Here is an 18,459-nt window from a genome sequence, read left to right on the forward strand (position 1 = left end):
TCGTGCTTGGGTAGCTCAGTTGGTACAGCACTTGCCCGCGAAAGGCAAAGGTCCCGAGTTCGAGTCTCGGTCCGGCACACAGTTTTAATCTGCCAGGAAGTTTCATTTCATATAGCTTTTGTTTGTCAAGAGGACTTAGAATTTACTAGAGACTGTGATGAAATTCTCTTGCAACTATATACCATGGCTACTGCTTTCCCATCCCTCAAAACCACACATACACATCACATACACATGTACACTATAATGTATTTTATAATGCTTTTGAATGTTATCCATTTGAACAAGTTTGGTTACTCCTCGATACTGCCTGATATGACAAGTTAGGATCTGTTAGTTACCAGAGCTAGGAGCCATTTATCTAACTTATCAAAATAATTTTCAGGGCACATATTCAGAACCATCTCACATGAATTTCTGTCCCTTGTGTCAGTTAAATTACAAAAATCTCAAATTCTATGACTAGAAAATTGAACTCTCTCCCTATTACAACAGCATGGTCAGGAAATTTACCCGCAGTATTCTTGACATTTTCTCCTACGTGCAGTCCAATAAAGCTGATGACGTAGGTTGCCCCAAGAAGTATCTGAGTGTCACATTTTGATGTTTATCTACACAAAGATTATTTCAAATCTGAACCCTGCAATAATCACACTAGATAATATTGATTTGTTCTTTCCTGCAATAAATATGTTGGCACCATTGATATCTATCTTATCTTTGTGATATATATTCTGATATGAATTTAGAAGTTTGCTGCTATTCACTTTTGATTTATCCAGCTTTCTGTTCTGCTTACTACATGGGAATTAGTTACCTTTAATATGTTAGACTAATTTAGGGATTTCACAATGGGCACTCACATAGTTCACTAATATCACATAAATATTTTTTCTTTTCAATTTGTAAGAATGAAATTTCTCCTCTTCAACTGATATGGCTGATTCCCTATGAAGGCTTTCCTCTAATCTAATAATAATAATAATATGTGCTCTCTAGTCGGAGTATCTACTCCCTTTGTGTAGTCCATGCCCAATTTATATTTATTTAACGGAAGTCATACAATTCGCCACCTGAGAGTGTGAGAGTGGAGGTATAGAAATACCCATCACAAATTTTCAAAGAACTGCCTGAGCCTCTAATTCAGACCTATCTTTCAGCTAAAATGCGAATACCAAATAGTGAGTTGTGCTTTCTTCCTGTACATGGGCAAGCTGTCTTCACAAATTCAGGAACCAAAGATGTCCTCAGAATCCAGGCAACAAGTGACATTCACACTGAAATGAACTATGATTTGCAGCTGGCCCAAGTTGTAGATAATCTTTCACTTGTTATGTTATGTTATGTGTTATGTGGTTTATTCATCTCATTACATACAATTTTCAAATCATTTGATTTGATGTACAGGAGACATGTCAAGGTTTACAAAAGAAACTTTTTTCACTTTTTTAAGAGAAATACAAAAGTTTACATTATATTTTACATTTCTAAGTTACAGCTACACATGTACATAAAATAATAAATGTATTACAATCCCTGTGTTCAGATTGTGAAGCTGTCCTCAATGAATTCATCGACAGAATAATAACAATTTTCCACCAGGAGAGTAAAGAGCAATCTTTTGAGTGAACCAATCTCCATTTTAAATATATTACTGCCTTTTATTTTATTGAAAATTTTTAACCCCATATACTCTGGCGTTTGGGCATAAAGTTTTAAACGATGTGTTGGAAGTTTGAAGTTATCTCTGTGGCGAGTGCTGTAGTTGTGGTCAAAACGGAAATTGTCTAGTGTATGTTGATTTCTATATAGGAACACCACCATCTCATATATGTAAAGTGAGGGGATAGATAGTACTTTTAAATTTTTTAACAGTGGTCGACAGGATTCCCGTTTTTTTGCAACACACATGTTTCTAATTACTTTCTTTTGTAATACTAGGAGCCTAGTGACATTTGCTGAATTTCCCCAGAAGATTATGCCATAACGAATAACTGACTCAAAGTAGCAGTGATAAACTATCTTTCTGGTATCCATGTTTGTGGCACCTGACAAAATACACATTGCAAATGCTAAGTTGTTCAGTTTATTTGCTAAGTAATCTGTGTGTACCTTCCAATTTAAATTTTTGTCAAGATTTAGGCCTAAGAACTTCACGTGGTTTGCTTCTGTGATATCCTGATCATTGCAAGTTATCTTTATTTCACTCCTTTCTACTGATTTAGCTTCAAATTGCATCATTTTGGTTTTAGTTACATTTAGTTTTAGTCCATTTTGATAGAACCAAGATTCAAGTTTTTCTAAAGTATTTTTGGCTTTTTCTGGAATATTTTCAGATACCTCATTTCAAGTTTTTCTAAAGTATTTTTGGCTTTTTCTGGAATATTTTCAGATACCTCATTTTCAATTAGAACTGATGTATCATCAGCAAATAAGACTGAATGAACATCAATAGCAAGTGGTAGGTCATTTACGTAAAAAAGAAACAGATAGGGACCCAATATCGAACCTTGTGGGACTCCTTGGGGAACTGTTTTCCAGTCTGATGAATAACTGGTTCCATTTGAAGTGAAAATTACTCTTTGTTTCCTACCTGTCAGGTAAGAGCTAAACCATTTTAAAGCAGTGTCTCTGATTCCATACATCTGTAATTTGTGGAGGAGTAATGCATGGTTCACTGAATCAAAAGCTTTAGTCAGATCACAGAATATACCTGTGACCTTTCTACCCTTATCTAATGTGGAGCATATTTTTTGGATAAACTCATTTATAGCATTCGCAGTGTTTTTACCCTGTTGGAATCCGAACTGGTTTTTAAAAATTATATCATTTACAGTAAGAAAGTTATTAATTTGTTTTGCTGCAATCTTTTCAAACACTTTAGAGAAGACCGGCAAGAGAGAGATAGGGCGGTAATTCCCCATATCTTCTGTCGATCCTTTCTTGAATAGAGGTTTGATCTCACCATATTTCAATACCTCTGAAAAGCATCCCTGTTCATAAGATTGATTTATAATAGTTGACAGTGGTTGGGAAATAATATCGTACACATACTTGATTTCAGATGTTGTTATTTCATCCCACCCATGTGAGGTTTTGTTTTTTAGAGACAATATTTCCTTTTCCACATCCCTTTGGGTTATTTTTTCAAATTGTTTAACAGATGTGTTCTGGCTGTTTTCCAAATTTGTGATGCCCTGATAGAATGTCATATCCACATCCGATCTTACTACATTTAGGAAGAATTCATTGAAACAAGTTGACATCTGAACAGGGTTTACTATAATTTCATTTTCATGTCTAATTTTCAAAATCTCATGAATTTTTACTTTGGCTCCTAGTTCAGACTGAACAACTGACCACACTGCTTTTGTCTTATTTCTGTGTTCTCGTATGAATTTATTATTTGCCATTTTTTTAGCTGCCGCTACAACTTTCCTAAATACAGCTTTATACTGTTTGACATAAATAACAAAATCAGGATTTCTGTTTGATTTTCACTCATTGTGGAGCTCTCTCTTTCTGGCACTAGAGATCTTTATTCCTGTTGTAATCCATTTGAGTTTACCATTAACTTTCTTTTGCTTATATCTACGAGGAAATGATTCATTAAATACCTCTAAGAAACAATTTGCTGTATTTTATCTCTGATACTTCCAGAAATCCACAGGTGCATTTGGTCAACATTGTCAAAAGCCATTTTCAGATCTACAAATGTCATAAATACAAGTTGTTCTTTCTTCAACCTGTTGTTGTTGTTGTTGTTGTGGTCTTCAGTCCTGAGACTGGTTTGATACAGCTCTCCATGCTACTCTATCCTGTGCTAGCTTCTTGATCTCCCAGTACTTATTGCAACCTACATCCTTCTGAATCTGCTTAGTGTATTCATCTCTTGGTCTCCCTCAATGATTTTTACCCTCCACACTGCCCTCCAATACTAAATTTGTGATCCCTTGATGCCTCAGAACATGTCCTACCAACTGGTCCCTTCTTCTTGTCAAGTTGTGCCACAAACTCCTCTTCTCCCCAATTCTATTCAGTACCTCCTCATTAGTTATGTGATCTACCCACCTGCTCTTTAGCATTCTTCTGTAGCACCACATTTCAAAAGCTTCTATTCCCTTCTTGTCCAAACTATTTATCGTCCATGTTTCACTTCCATACATGGCTACACTCCATACAAATACTTTCAGAAACGACTTCCTCACACTTAAATCAATACTTGATGTTAACAAATTTCTCTTCTTCAGAAACGCTTTCCTTGCCATTGCCAGTCTACATTTTATATCCTACCTACTTTGACCATCATCAGTTATTTTGCTCCCCAAATAGCAAAACTCCTTTACTACTTTAAGTGTCTCATTTCCTAATCTAATTCCTGCAGCATCACCCGATTTAATTCGACTACATTCCCTTATCCTCATTTTGCTTTTGTTGATGTTCATCTTATACCCTCCTCTTCCAAGTCCTTTGCTGTATCTGACAGAATTACAATGTCATCGACGAACCTCAAAGTTTTTATTTCTTCTCCATGGATTTTAATACCTACTCCAAATTTTTCTTTTGTTTTCTTTACTGCTTGCTCAATATACAGATTGAATAACATTGGGGAGAGGCTACAACCCTGCCTCACTCCCTTCCCAACCGCTGCTTTCCTTTCATGCCCCTCGACTCATAACTGCCATCTGGTTTCTGTACAAATTGTAAATAGCCTTTCGTTCCCTATATTTTACCCCTGCCACCTTCAGAATTTGAAAGAGAGTATTCCAGTCAGCATTGTCGAAAGCTTTCTCTAAGTCTACAAATGCTAGAAACGTAGGTTTGCCTTCCCTTAATCTAGCTTCTAAGATAAGTCGTAGGGTCAGTATTGTCTCACGTGTTCCAATATTTCTACAGAATCCAAACTGATCTTCCCCGAGGTCGGCTTCTACCAGTTTTTCCATTTGTCTGTAAAGAATTCATGTTAGTATTTTGCAGCTATGACTTATTAAACTGTTAGTTTGGTAATTTTCACATCTGTCAACACCTGCTTTCTTTGGGATTGGAATTATTATATTCTTCTTGAAGTCTGAGGGTATTTCGCCTGTCTCATATATCTTGCTCACCAGATGGTAGAGTTTTGTCAGGACTGCCTCTCCCAAGGCTGTCAGTAGTTCTAATGGAATGTTGTCTACTCCCGTGGTCTTGTTTCGACTCAGGTCTTTCAGTGCTCTGTCAAACTCTTCACGCAGTATCATATCTCCCATTTCATCTTCATCTACATCCTCTTCCATTTCCATAATGTTCTCCCCAAGAACATCGCCCCTGTATAGACCCTCTATATACTCCTTCCACCTTTCTGCTTTGCCTTCCTTGCTTAGAACTGGGTTTCCATCTTAGCTCTTGATATCCATACAAGTGGTTCTCTTTTCTCCAAAGGTCTCTTTAATTTTCCTGTAGGCAGTATCTATCTTACCCCTGGTGAGATAAGCCTCTACATCCTTACATTTGTCCTCTAGCTATCATTGCTTTGCCATTTTGCACTTCCTGTCCATCTCATTTTTGAGACGTTTGTATTCCTTTTTTGCCTGCTTCATTTACTGCATTTTTATATTTTCTCCTTTCATCAATTAAGTTCAATATTTCTTCCGTTACCCTAGGATTTCTAGTAGCCCTCGTCTTTTTACCTACTTTATCTTCAACCTATCTTCTACATAAGTCATAGTCATTTCTGCCTTGCTTGTTCTCACAGTTCTCCAGAATGCAAACTGATCTTATCCTATGTCAGCACCTACAGCTGTCCCATTCTTCTGTGGATAATACCAGTTAGCATTTTGAAGCTATGGCTCACTGAACTAATGATTCAGAGAAACAGTGTTTGGAGAAAAGAGAAGCAGTAGTATGAACATTGAGAGCTCTGATGGAAAGCCTTACTAAGCACAGAAGAAAAGGCTGAAAGGTGGAAGAAATATATAGAAGCACTACTTAAAGGCAAGCAATTTGAAGACAGTACTAAGGAAAGAGAAGAGGATATACTTTCAGATGAGATAATGACGCAAAATTGTGAAAACAATGAGACATCGCTAAAAGATGAAGTCAAAAAACATGTCTAAAAGAACAGGCACCATTTTTGATCCAGCACTCATTACAAATTAAGACACAGAATATACAGACCTCGGCTATGAGTAGGCATTGATTGAAATCAGTGGTAAAAGTTGAAAATTTGTGCCAGACAGGGATTCAAACCTGCGTTTCCTGCTTACCAGAAAGATGCTCTGATCACCGAGCCACCCAGACACAATTGGTCTTTTCAACTGCATGGGCTACCCTAACATGACTCCTGTCAGACCTAAGTTCTTAACTTATCCACACACTACAAGTGTAGTACCCCTTGACCATTAACCTCATTACTCATGGCATTTTACAAATGTCCTTAAGAGTTCAAGCCTGGCATGCATTAGCACTGACTGTCTTGCCTTAATTACATATGTATGTAGTGTCTGTCCTTTTGGACATGTCTGAAAGAACAAACACTATTTTTGATCCAACAGTCATTAAGAATTAAGACACAAAAGAATTACAGACCTTAGTGGTGAGATGCACTAATTGAAATCAAAGAGGTAAGTCGAAAATTTGAGCTGGACTGGGATTCAAACCCGGGTTTTCTGCTTACTACGCAGCTCTGACCACTGAGCGATTCGGGCACAGTGGTCATTACAATTGCATGGACTACCCTAGCAGCCTCCTGTCAGACCATATAACCATTGGGATAGAAAATCTTACAGTAAGTGGTTACAAACTAGCTAGAAATTCATGTAGATCCAATGTGAACGAATGAGGAGCTGTCACTTTCATAACAAAGTGGATGTATGTTCAAACATTTGGAAATAAGTAAATTTTTTATAGACCAGGATACAGAAGGACATGTTTGTAAGTAATACTGGAAAATATCATGTTTGTTATTGTTACAGTATACCGGTCCCAGCTGAGTAAGAGGGAAATTTGTATGAAACATTTTTATGCCTCACTGTGCTCTGAGTGACAGAAAAAAGGGATTATTGATTTGTAGTGATTTTAACATAAATTTCTTAAAGAAAAACAAAAAGTTAAAGGCAATAGTAGAAAGTCTTTAATAGCCCATGGATTACACAGGTATTAAAGTATCCTTAGACTGATTAGATTAGATTAGTACTTGTTCCATAGATCATGAACATGACACTTTGTAATGATGTGGAACGTGTCAGGTTAAAAAAAGGTATCTATACAAGATATTACATTACACAAAATATTACATCACACTTAATATTTTCAATTTTTTTTTTTTTTTTTTTTTTTTTTTTTGGGGGGGGGGGGAGGGGGATTACCTACTTACTATATCCAAAAATTCATCTAATGAGTAGAATTCTTTTAATTTCCTTTTAAATTCTATATGGCTATCTGTCAGACTTTTGATGCTATTAGGTAAGTGACCAAAGACTTTTGTGGAAGCAAAATTTACCCCTTTCTGAGCCAAAGTTAGATTTAACCTTGAGTAGTGAAGATCTTCCTTTCTCCTAGTGTTGTAGCCACGTACAGTGCTAATACTCGTGAATTCGTTCAGATTGTTAATAACAAATTTCATAAGTAAATATATATATTGTGAGGCTACAGTGAAGATTTCTAGCTCTTTAAATAAGTGTCTGCAGGATGATCCTGGACGAGCTCCAGCAATTATTCTAATTACACGCTTTTGTGCAATGGACACTCTTTTACTCAATGATGAGTTACCCCAGAATATGATGCCACACGAAAGCAGAGAATGAAAATAGGCATTATTTACTGAGATGTATATCACCAAAATTTTCAATAACCCTAATAGCATAAGTAGCGGAACTCAAACGTTTCAGCAGATCTTCAGTGTGTTTTTTCCAGTTCAACCCCTCATCAATGCATACACCAGAAATTTTGAATATTCTATCTTAGCTACTGATTTCTGATTGAAGTCTATATTTATTAATGGTGTCATTCCATTTACTGTGTGGAACTGTATATACAGTGTTTTGTCAAAGTTTAATGAGAGCCCATTTGCAGAGAACCACTTAATGATTTCCTGAAAAACATCATTTACAATTTCATCAGTTAATTCTTGTCTGTTGGGTGTGTTAGCTATACTTGTATCATCGTCAAAAAGTACCTCTTTGCATCTTCGTGAATATAGAATGGCAAGTCATTAATATATATCAAGAACAGCAGAGGACCCAAGATTGAACCTTGCGGCACCCCATTCTTGATTGTTCCCCAGTTTGAGAAATCACAAGTTTTTTGCATATTATGTGAACTGCTTATTTCAACTTTCTGCACTCCTCCAGTTAGGTATGATTATACCATTTGAGCGCTGTCCCATTCATACCACAGTACTTGAGCTTATCCAGAAGTATTCCATGATTTACACAATCAAAAGCCTTTGAGAGATCACAAAAAATCCCTACGGGTGACTTCCGGTTACTCGGAGCATGTAATATTTTATTAGTGAAACTATATATAGCATTTTCTGTTGAAAAACCTTTCTGGAAACCAAACTGACATTTTGCTAAAACTTTACTTTTACAAAGGTGTGAAGCTACTGTACAATACATTACTTTTTCAAGAATTTTGGATAAGGCAGTCAGAAGGGAGATTGGGCGGTAGCTGTTGACACCAGACATATCCCCTTTTTTATGCAGTAGTTTTACAATGGCATACTTCAGTCTATCTGGGACAATACCCTGCTTCAGAGAGCTATTACAAATGTGGCTAAGAATCCCACTTATATCTTGGGAACAAGCTTTTATTATCCTGCTGGAAATGCCATCAATTCCATGTGAGCTTTTATTCTTGAGAGAGTTTATTATCTTCCTAACCTCAGAAGGGGAGGTGGGCGGAATTTCAATTGTATCAAATTGTGTGGGTAAGGCCTCCTCCATTTACTGCCTTGCTTCTTCTAATGAACATTTAGCTCCTATTTTCTCTACAGCATTTAAAAAATGATTATTCAAAATGTTTTCAACTTCTTGCTTGTTGTTTGTCAAGTTTCCATTCGCTTTGATGGTAATGCCGTCATCCTGTACTCTTAGTTACCCTGTCTCCCTTGTAATAATATACCAATTGTTTTGATTTTGTTATCAGTGGTATTAATCTCAGATATGATGCACATGCTTCTGGACTTTTTAGTGACCTTTCTTAATGTAGCACAGTAGTTTTTATAACATTGGCTGTTTCTGGGTCATTACTCTTTCTTGTTGTTAGATACAGTTCCCTTGTGGTTTCATGATATTTTTATTTCTTTAGTAAGCCAACTTTTTTGCATGGTTTGTTATAATTAGATTTAACTACTTTCTTGGGGAAACATTTTTCAAATTCTCTTACAAGTGTATCATGAAATAAGTTATATTTTAAATTAGTATTGGGTTCCTTGTACACCTCATCCCAGTCTAACTACTGAAGATTTTCCCTGAAATTTCTAATTGTTGAGTCATTAATTGAATGCACAACTTTGGAGCGTAGTTTTGAATTACTGAATGGAGCTATGTCATGTACTGTAATTAGTTGAGCGGAAGTGTTTAAACTCAGAAAAGTGTTCCTGGAGCCACTCTGTAGTGATCCTGGACATGTGGGGTGTCGCATTGTCCTACTGGAACTGTCCAAATCCGTTGGAATACACACTGGACATGAATCAATGCAAGTGATTGGACAGGATGCTTACGTACATGTCACTTGTCAGAGTTGTATCTAGACATATCAGGGGGCCCATATCACTCCAACTGCACATGCCCCACACTATTACAGAGCCTCCACCAGCTTGAACAGTCCCCTGCTGGCATGCAGAGTCCATTGATCCATGAGGTTGTCTCCATACATGTACACGTCCATCCACTCAATACAATTTGAAACGAGACTCGCTTGACCAGGCAACATGTTTCCAGTCATCAACAGTCCCATGTTGGTATTGTCGGGCCCAGGTGAGGCGTAAAGCACTTTGTTGTGTAGTCATCAAAGGTAAATGAGTGGGTCTTTGCCTCCGAAAGCCCATATTGATGATGTTTCATTGAATGGTTTGCACGCTGAAACTTGTTGATGGTCCATCATTGAAATCTGCAGCAATTTGCGAGAGGGTTGCACTTATGTCACTCTGAATGATTCTCTTCAGTCGTTGATGGTCCCATTATTGCAGGATCTTTTTCCGGCTGCAGCGATGTTGGAGATTTGATGTTTTATCAGATTTCTAATATTCACGGTACATTTGTGAAATGGTTGCACAGGAAAATCTCCACTTCATTGCTAGCCTCGGAGATGCTGTGTCCCATCATTCATGCGCTGACTATAACACAATGTTCAAACTCAAATGTTGATAATCTGCCATTGTAGCAGTGGTAAGTGATCTAACTATTGTGCCAGAAACTTGTTGTCTTATATAGGCGTTGTCGAATGCAGTGCTGTATTCTGCCAGTTTGCATATCTCTGTATTTGAATATGCATGTCTATACTAGTTTCTTTGGTGCTTCAGTGTATGTGCAAGAATCATGAGACATAACTTTCAAAATAAGATACTTGCTCTGTCTCTGTTTGGATTTCAAAAGGATCTCTCTAAAGAACATACTATTTTTCAATTCATGAATCATATTAGACTAAATTTAAGTAAGAGAATGCTGCCAACTGGTATTTTCTGTGACTTTTCATAAGTGTTTGACTGTACAATTCACAGTATTCTCTTAGAGAAGTTAAAAATTATGGTATCAAAAATCTTATGGTAACTGGTTTTCATCATATTCAGTTAACAAGAAACACAGTGAGAGTATGCGAAGTTACAACATATTCAGAATGGCGGACAGTCACTACAGATCCACAGGGATCAACAGTAGGTTGGCTCTAGTTCTTGCTATTTATAAATGATCTCTCTTCATATATCCAAGAAGCTGAAACAGTTTTCCTTGTTGACAATGTGGGTATTTTATTCAAGCATAATGGAGAAAGTAAACAATGGAAAATCTAGGATGGAATGTAACAGAATTATGAAGAGGATAGTTGCTACTTGCCATATAGCAGAGATATGGAGTCGCAGATAGGTGCAACAAAAAGACTGTGATAAAAATGTAAATTAAATAGCTAACATATGTACATATTCCAGGCCACTGATGACGCCTTGCAGAAAATAAAGGCAAAACGCGTATGACACTAGAATTGTGTTTTATTCAGTTGCTGTCAGACGGTCCATAAGTAAAAATTATCAATATACTGTAAACTGTATGGAAGTGGGGGAGGAGCATTGGGTCACATAGGACATGGAGTAATACTGGACAGGACACATGAGAGTGCTGGATGGGAAGCAGCGGGGGACAGTCACAGGAAAGACTTGGAGAGTGGAGCAGCTTGCACATGGTCGCGGGAGAAAGAAATATTTTGTATGCCGACTTGTGCACTTGTGAGACTTCTGTGGCTTCTGCAGTGAAGTTGTAGTATGCACTTAAAAGTGAATATCTCACGAGCTATGTTGTTGTTCATAACTAATTAGGAATCTATTGCTGCCCTGTTATTCAACTTATATTTTATTTAACTGCTGGACCATTGACACCAATAAGTGTTTTGCAGTAATAAACGGCATTCTTAAAGGTACCTCTTTTAAAGTAATTAAAAACAGTACCTGCAGATTTTATTTACAGAGTCCCTCAGCACCTACAGTCTATAATGGAAAAAATTATTGATCAACAGTTGTCTGAGGGAATTATTGAAGAGATGTTGGCTGTCATTTATGGTATTAGGTATTTCCATTATTACCTGTACAGGAGAGAATTTAAAGCTGTAACACACCACACCGCATTGAAGTGGTTACTAGGATTAGAGCATAATTTAAGTATGGGTTCCAAAATTAAGTGAAACTAATTATGAAGTGATATATAAACCACATAAAAGGCACAGCAATGCCTATGGCTTGAGTACGAACATTGTTGTGCGAGTGCTAGTTAGGATTGCTGAATGGCAAGAAGCACAGGTTGCTGATGCTGACAGCGAGGTATTTAGGACATGGCCACAGTTTACAACACAAGGGCTTGTTGTGCAGGATGACAAAACGCAGACCACGCTTGGTGGTAACTGGAACTTTCAAGGATGAAGTGTTACAGCAAGCACGTGGCCACGTTTTAGTAGGTGATGGAGATTGGAGAGTAAGTGATCAATAAGTAACCAGAAAGTTCTGGTGGAGAACAAGGAGACAGGATGCTGGGCAGTATATAAAGAATTGCGCACAATGTGCTGATCTTAGTCATCAATTGTCATTACAAGTTACCAAAAAGCATCCAAACCATTTCAAATAGTGGGAATGGATATTCTACAGCCTTTCAAATACACACCAAAAGCTAAAAAGCTAACCATTATATATTAACCATGATAGATCACTTTTCACATTCTGTCACAATGGCTGCAATCCAGATCGACAAACAAGTATGATGGCACAAGTTATGGTGAAGAGCTGGCTGCTACAGGTTGGTCTTCCAGACCTATCACAGATAAGGGCATTAATTTTATATCTGACCAGAAGTTACGCCTTTTGCCACAAATTTAGTAGCTTACAACTAGCCCCTTTCACCCTCAATTGGATGGAAGAATGGAACACATTCACTGTACAATCGCCAAAACATTGAATTATTATGTGAACAATCACAGTGATTGGAACACATTACTCCTGTCCATCATATCAGTGTATAATTCTAAAGCACATAGCAATGTCGAGCTCTGATCTTACAAGGTAGCATGTAGTAGAAAGACACCTTCACCTTTAGACATAGTTAAACCTAAACTGGTGAAAAACAGGGATTCAGTAAAGAAGTTTGTGAAAAAGTCATAGGATGTTGGGCAGGAGTAAAAAGCAAATATAAAAGTGCTCAAATGTCAAGAGCAGATGGGATGACATATTAGTAAGTTACTTCAGGGATGGGACAATGGGCTTTGCTGATGTACGAGGTGTGTTCAAAAAGAAACTGAAGTTTTACTGTATCAGCTTTACCACTCATTGTACAACATTTTAAGCACTGTCCCCTTCAAAATAGTCCTCTCTACTACTGGCAATACACCATTTCAATCGTTTCTTCCAGTTCTGGAATGCCTCCTGGAATACATTTTGTAGGAGGGTGCACACGTTTCTCATTGCATTGTCCTGTATGTCATCTATGGTTTGGAAACAACATCATTTCATTGGGAAACAGGAAAAAGTCTGCTGGTGCTAGGTCTGGAGAATAAGATGGATGGGGCACAATGGGAAAGTGATATTTTGTTAGATAGCTGCACACAAGGAGTGACATGTGAGCTGGCACATTCTCAACATCCAACAATGGTTTTCTCACAAATTCAGGCCTCTTCCTGTGCACAGCATCCCTGATGCATACTAGGATTCCCTGGTAAACTTCCATGTTACCATGTGACCACGTGGCACAAATTCGTGATGGATAATGTCTCTGTAATTTAAATAAATAAAAAAAAAAAAACATCACCACCTTGATCTTTGACCGACTCATGCGTGCATTTTTTGGATGAGGTGAACCATTGCACATCCACTGCAACGACTACATCTTCATTTCAGCATCAAAGCCGTACACGCAGGTCTCATTGCCTGTTGTGATGTTCTGAAGAAAGTATTCACTGCCATTAACAGCAGCAAGCAGTTCCTCGCACATTTCAACACAGGTCTGATTCTGATCTTCAGTCAACAAATGCGGCACAAATTTTGCACTGACTCGATGCATCTCACGTTTTTCACTCACAATTTGATGGCATGATCCTATGGTGATGCACACTTCCTCAGCAACTTCCTGAACAGTTGAACAATGATTTCCACGAATCACAACAGGAAAACTGTCCACATGTTCATCATCTGTTGATGTGGAAGGACGTCCATACTTAGAATCATCACAGACAGACATTCTGCCTTGTTGAAAACATTTAAATCACACATAGCACTGCGTGCAACTCCTACTGTCCTCCCTGTATGCTTGGCTAACCATTTGAAATGTCTCTGTGAAGGTTTTGCCAAATCTGTAGCTGAATTTCACACACACATATTGTTCTTCAAGCTCCTTCATTGCACTAATCTAATGGGCAAACCCTACATGTGCTTACTTCAGCATCGGTGGTTTGCTTACTAATTGTCTGAGCGACACGAGGCAAATGGCAGTTTGTTGTCTAAACCTGCTGCTAGGTGCACTCAGTAGCCACAGTGCACTCTTTTACTGGTTGGCGTGCTGTTTGAAAAGTTCGGTTTCTTTTTGAATACATCTCGTATACCTATACACCAAAGGGTAAGACAAAGAAACTCTTAATCTGATGTCAGGGAACGTGTTAAGTCACAGAGACGACATTATCTGTCAATATCAAGTTCCGGTTACCAGTGGAAACTTCCACAGCCCATGTGGTATCTGTTAAGCCATTTAAAGGAACTGTGGACACTTTGCTGCAAGTTCCAGTATCATTATTAGTACAATGTGTTAAATCTTGGGTAGAGGGGAAAAGAGTGGAAGCTGATGATGACCAAGGTATACATGAAGTGCCTTATGTAAACAGCAATGTAGTATGGTTTGGATAATGTGTGAGGTAGTTTTGTCACTGTTGTAATATATTTGAGGTATAGTATGAGTTTGTTTTTGTTACTCTTAAGCATTACTGTATTTTGGGAGTTCCGATACTGTCTTTATAGGCTGTAAGAGAACAGGAACTGGAGTGCTGTCAAGCAGTATGAATGCACTAGCAAATTGTGTATGCACACTTTCTGAAAGGGGGAGGGGAAATGCAAATTCCTTCCCGCAGGTAGCATACTGCCGAGAATGTCCAGGATGAATATTGTAATCCTGATGACTCTACACCTCTTTGGGGGAGGGGGAGGGGGGAGAAGTAGTAGGTGCACTACAAAAACAGCTACTCAAAGCAGGAGTGTTATTTTCCAAATACATGGATGTTTTGTTAATTACTCACCAGCAGACATTAAGGTTGACCTGTAACATATGAGATGTGAGGAATGAGATACGTAAGTTAAAGGAATCATTTACAGAGTTGCATGAAGAAGCAGAGAACAGAGGAGCATTAACAGAAGTGCAAGGAGAATATCACAGCTTATGACTTTCATACAAAACATTGAGAAAGCAGTTACGTCCGTAATGGACTTGATACCATGAACACTGATGCAGAGAAAGAGAGGATGGTTAGATGCAGGTAGCACAATGGATAATAATGACACTTAGGAGTTGAACAGAATGTTAGAAGAAGTACAAGCAGTAGCTGATGCTTACAGGGCAAATGTGGAATGGCATATCACAGAGTTGTCAAATTTAGAGCTGGATGTGTTGAATGACATCAGAAAGAAAGTATATGAGGAATACTGTAGGAACAAATTGGACAGAATGGAGACTCAACTACATTTTAATGGATGGAAGAACTGCTGTAGCAATGTTACTACACTCCCTGGTAGACAGCTTGAGTGAAGCATGGATGGAAGTAGCAACATTGCCAGAAGCAGTTTATCAAGCAGCACATGGACTATTGAGTCTTACATTGTTGCCACCACAACAGTTCTTAGCTGGACCACAGACAAGTACAGCAAGAGTTAACAGCAGATTTGCAGCATATAGTGGGACCACAAGAGAACGGAGTTTGTCACTATTTTACAACATATGAACAATTGGAACTAACATGGATGGAGCAAGACAACATGTGTTGGTGCAGTTTCCAGTGGTAAGTATGAATGCACATTAATGACACTTCACTCCTACCCATGGAAATGGGAAGTTTTCGGAAAACTGGTATGAGTAAAGACACAACAAGTGTTGCTAGTTTCAGAATGGAAGGAAACCTTCAAATTGATGTCAGCAGAAGAGCTATGATGGTGCCAAGAGATAAAATATTATAGCCTGTCAGACTAGTAAGCAGGCATGTGAAATACAACTGTTTCTGGGTAAGACAAAAACAGCTAAATGTCTGAAAGAAATGCTGTCACCAAATCCTTGTTTTCAGAAAGCAGACATGCATTGGGTTTACTCAGTGTTTTCTCCTGCTACAAGCAAGGAAAGCCAAAGGGCAAGATGAGGATGGAATTGAGGGATACCTTAATGCTAGTTAACGGTATGATTTGAGACATAGTGGGCATGACATTCCATCTCCAGGCTACTGTCACTTGAACAACTCTCACCATATTTGGACTCACAAAAAATAGCGGTCAAGTTTAGGCTTATTCTTTTCACCTACATCTCTGACAGCCAATGAGCGTTCAGTACTGTTCTGAGTGCTCTGCTGTGAATTTCGTAGCTAATGCAAGCACCGAGTGTGACTGTAACGAGTTGTTCAGTGAATTTATATCTCGTTTGTTGCAAGCTGTCATCATTGTGGGTGGTGGTAAGTGATAAATTCTGCACAAGCAAGTGAGAGAAATTATTTGTAGGAGGTATGCTTTCTTCAAGTGAAAAGCAAACACATGCATGTATCACAACTGTCACTTGGAATCACCAACAATGCAATCCCCATCCATGCCTTGACAAGTGTGAACCACCATCATTCATGGATCGGACTATAAATGTGAGAGAGCCTTTGTTGTTTTGGCTGGAGAGCCACTAGATATGATGCCAACTCAGACTCTAACTTTTTCAAATGAGTCCCTGAAACCAAACACTTTTTTTTTTCTTTGGTAGTGGCAAGGGCAGAACAAAATAAACAGCTGTCCTCGGATAGACATCTGTAATACCTTATTGCATAACCAAGGCAAAGGATGACATCTGTTATTACAATGGAGAGTGCTCCTCCGGATCTGGCAGGCTGGGTGCTGACCAGCCAGTCCTACTGGTGTCAGCATAGTGCTATGGCTGGCCCTGGTGTGATGCTTGGAGTGGTTACTGCTGGCATCCAGTGAAGGCTGCAGCTATTGCCTGGTATGTTGTTGCACTGCAGACTCAGTAGGAGCCCGGTATGGGCTGCAGCACAAGCTTGGCAGAAGCCCAGTGGGAAGCTGCTGTGTGGGCTTGGCAGGAGCATGGTGATACTGCAGCATCAGCTTGACTGAAGGCCGATACGGAGAGGCAGCAAGAGCTGAGCAGGATAAGAAAGCAGCAACATTGACATGGCAGAATCTTGACATAAGCTGCAATGTCAATGCAGTGGAAGCCCATCAGGAACGGCAGCATTGGTGAAGCTGAAGAGCAAGTATCGGTGAAGCTGAAGAGCCGGTGTCAGCGTCTGCAGGGTCAGTGCCCAATGGGAATGTTGCTCAACAAATGGCAGCCACCTGAGTTGCAACGATGCTGATAGGTCAGTGAGCTGTGCGATATGGCCTGATTGATGGGTCACGAGATGTGACCATTGTAAAGCCCAGAAAGGCACCCATCAACCTCCTGGCAGTTGTGCTGCTACCTATATAGGCAGGTAGACAGATATCCATGGATACAGGCAGACGACTGCAAATGGAAAATAGTTCCGTGATCGCAATGTGCCTATGACCTATGCAGCTAAACTACCCACAGGTGTGGAAACAACAAATAACATATGACAATAAGATATCATTCACCTGTATATGAGTTATTGGTGGCACACAGGCACATGTAAACAATCATAAACTTGTACTATTTCCATTATTTTTCATTTATAAGTGAGTGAGTGTTTGTGTTTATAGTAGAATATGCCTATGCACAAACCATCACTCATCTGCAGGTAAGTTATATCCCTTCCTCATTTCCCCCCCCCCCCCCCCTCAACATGAACGATCTGCTAATCACAAAAGTTGTTGCATGTATATTTACCAATGAAATAAGATGCAATGGCTTTGACAGTCATAGAATAAGGCTGTCTGACTGATGAACCATTGAATGAGGCAGGCATGGATGACCAATCCTTTACAAATGTGTTTTATGTGCTGAATACTCCTCCTAAGTACAACATGGTAGTGCTGTAACACATTAAACACATATATAGGGATCAAATCACTAAAAATACATCTTTAATGTGTTTTGGTCTCCTATATTGCAAGAATGTGAGTGTTCTCCTCCTACCATATGTTCATTTACAATACTTGGCCAATAAATATCTCATCTGTAGTACCATATGGGTTTCTACAAAGTTGGAGATGGTTAATGCTGTCAAGGAGAAAGAAGTACGAGTGACAAGATTTTAAATGTTATTGTACTGCAGGAGATTGTAACACAGCATGTGATATGTTTAGATACTACTCTGTTACCTACCATGACATGTACACTCACTGAAGGATTTCTTGGTGTCACTGTTACAGAATTTTATTCCTTACTGATATTCTGGATGCTGCAACTATTTCTAGTGGCAGCTGCATACGGGGATGTAATTAGAAGATGAATATGAAACTGCAGCTTGATTCAATGTTCTGTTTGTATAAAAAAGTCTATACTACTTTGCCATTTCAGCACTGTCATTACAGTACCTGTACATTTGCATCATGTTTCTACTCTAACGTGTGAAGACATGTAGCAC

General features: G+C 38.6%; 1 protein-coding gene across 1 annotated transcript in view; it reads right to left on the reverse strand.

The window, feature by feature from the left end:
* The window catches only part of LOC126177003 (methenyltetrahydrofolate synthase domain-containing protein), a 122,613-nt gene that overhangs the window by 61,002 nt on the left and 43,152 nt on the right, over positions 1-18,459 (reverse strand). The window lies entirely within an intron of this gene.

Source organism: Schistocerca cancellata, chromosome 3 (genome assembly GCF_023864275.1).
Source record: "Schistocerca cancellata isolate TAMUIC-IGC-003103 chromosome 3, iqSchCanc2.1, whole genome shotgun sequence".
NCBI classification, from domain to species: domain Eukaryota; kingdom Metazoa; phylum Arthropoda; class Insecta; order Orthoptera; family Acrididae; genus Schistocerca; species Schistocerca cancellata.